The sequence below is a fragment of the Manis pentadactyla genome, chromosome 17, assembly GCF_030020395.1.
Source record: "Manis pentadactyla isolate mManPen7 chromosome 17, mManPen7.hap1, whole genome shotgun sequence".
Lineage (NCBI taxonomy): Eukaryota > Metazoa > Chordata > Mammalia > Pholidota > Manidae > Manis > Manis pentadactyla.
In genome coordinates, this window is record NC_080035.1 from 38,736,090 (window position 1) to 38,738,617 (window position 2,528).

Consider the following 2,528-nt stretch of genomic DNA (forward strand, 5'->3'; position numbering starts at 1 on the left):
ATGTAATCTCTAAGTAGGCTGTCTGCTAATGTCTGGCATAATGTTTCTTCATAATGGTTAACCCTTTTTCAGGGAGTGGAATAATGCAAACAGTGCCTCTCTCTAGATGGGAACTTGGCTTCATGGGACATTACAGTAAGTGTGTCATCTGTTCTGTGCTGTTGTGCGGGTACTAGCTTATAATGATAATGCAAATCTCCTTTTATTTATTTTTTAAACCTGCTGTGTGCAGGGAATGGAGCATCCTGCAGCAGGACAGGGAGTAGATTAGAGTGCCTGCAGCGCCTGTTCTTTCTCACGGGGCTGGGTGCTGGGTGCGCGGCTCACTCACTGTTGCATGTAGTGGGTCAGGTTTGGGAGCATTTGTCGTCTGCTCAAATGTGACTTGCTTTCCTATTTCCCTCATGAATGGTCGCTGCTGGCGTATTTCTGATGTGCAAAGAATGCCAGTATCTGCTAACTGAGAGACCGGGGTCAGAGAGGGGAGATTCTTGGCATGTGATTGGCAAAACCTGCCTTCTCTCAAGTTCTAGCCTAACTTTTTTTGACTGAAATGTTCTGTGTCTGCCTATAAATATGCTTTATTGCCTATTAATGTCAGAGAAGCTTCATTTTTAATTAGGTAGAATCAAGTAGACTTTGTTTTATGGGGAACGCTCTGCATTCCAACTACATGATATTTTGATATATACTTTGTGTTGTACAGGTTATCAGATCATGTCAGTCATCTGAAAGGAGCAAAGTAAGTTTTGATCATGGTCTATGCTGGGTTTGTTTCATGAAATTTTAGTTAAGGTGGATTGCTATAAAGATTTGAATGTCGAAAAGCGCAAATGTAGTTTTTATTTCTTCTTTTTTGGACATTCATCATCTTGTAAAAAAAGAAAGACTTTTCTTTTTTTCAATTGTCAGGACACAATACAAATGTTTCCTCGTTTACCTGTCTGGTAAATGTATGCTAAAATGAAGCCCAAAATCCCATTTTATTTTTTTAAAACTTAATTTAAGGAAAAAATAAAGGCATTAATTTAGAGCTACTGATGCAATGAAATGGAGGAATATATTTGAGCTATTAGCCATTTCAATCTCCTGCCCACAAATAATTGATGAGTTTCTATTAAAGATTGACAAGCTAGCAGAGTGCAATGCATTTTTACTAGAAAATGCAGCATGAGCAGTGAATATGCATTATTCCTTTTATTCTGTCGCTCCACATTCATAGTTCTGGAATTAAGCTTTATGTTTCTATAGACCTATTGATTAGCATTTAGCTGGTCATGTGCATGTGCCTGCGCATGGTGCCCTCCGTCTCTGTAACAATAATTTGAAGTCCATTATTCACAGCCTGTTTTCATGTTAGTATTTCAAATACATGAGGTTTTCATTTGCCTCCTTAGGACTGGAGAAGGATTTAATGCTATGTTGAGAAATCTGAAGTTGCCATCCTGGCAATTAGGGCTCCAGGTAATGTCACCTAGGGACTCATCAGGGCTCATGACTGGAAGAACTCCTCCTGGGGGTCCCCGCTCTGAAAGTCATTTTCAGTTGTCAGCGTCAATGAAGGGTGTGTCTTGCTTTATAGACTGTGTTTTATGTATCTGGTGCATAGATTTGCTTTAAAAGAGTTTTCAGAGATCAGAGGTACATCCTTTATGTGCTTTGTTTTTAATCCATGAAATAAAAAATTTAATGGAAGGAAAAAAATATTCTAGATGTTACCTTTCAGGATGTGTTTAAGTCTCTACAGGTTTGCTGCCATGAGGCAGTTCACAGGGACTTGCTGTACCATTTCATTTGATAAGATTTGACTTTTTTGGTGCTCTTTTTATTTTAACTGCCTTCTGCCTCGCTCCTTGACCCTGATCCTCAGCTTGTTTTGAGAGCAATGTTATCAGCAGCAGCCTTCTGAAAACTGTTTAAAAGATGTTTCTTAATGGGATGGAAAATGCTCGCAGTATTTTAAATAATGGCTTTTCTTAACTAAATATGCAGTACACTTATTCTTTTAACTTACCTGATCACTGGTGCCTACTGAATCTGCCTATAAAATGAATCAGGAGTTCCACACTCACAGAATTGCCAGTAAGAAATTGGAAGCACACTTAATTTGTACCTCATTTAATTTGAGCTACCCATTATAGTCAAGTGGTGAAAGTGGGTCCAACTGGTATGATTCCTCCACAAAGTGTTGTTTTTTAAGTATAATTCTTGTAGACACCTCATTTCACCTAGGGCAGTTCTCTGCTGTTTGTCCTCTTAGGAAATCATATAAAATGACATCGAGTATAATGGCTGACATGCTCCTCTAATGTAAGGACAGATTCAATAACATGCAGATTTATTTGTAAACTAACTGACTATGTGTAAGTGCTCAACTCAAATCAAAAGTTTCTTGACCTGAAAACTGAAACATCAAATAATGCTTCTGGGTCCAGATTTTTAAGAGGCTGGAAGCTGTATTTTGTGATCTATGACCTTCTAACTTGAACTCCATCATGTCTTTTGATTTTTGTGGCCATTTTGGAGAA

At 38.3% G+C, this 2,528-nt stretch overlaps 1 long non-coding RNA gene across 1 annotated transcript in view; it reads left to right on the plus strand.

The window, feature by feature from the left end:
* Nucleotides 1-137, plus strand: part of LOC118916706 (uncharacterized) — a 184,223-nt gene extending 184,086 nt beyond the window's left edge. Inside the window, exon 4 of the long non-coding RNA XR_008994602.1 lies at nt 73-137. This is a non-coding gene — a long non-coding RNA (uncharacterized LOC118916706). The remainder of the gene's footprint in view (nt 1-72) is intronic.
* The last annotated feature ends 2,391 nt before the right edge of the window (nt 138-2,528 follow it).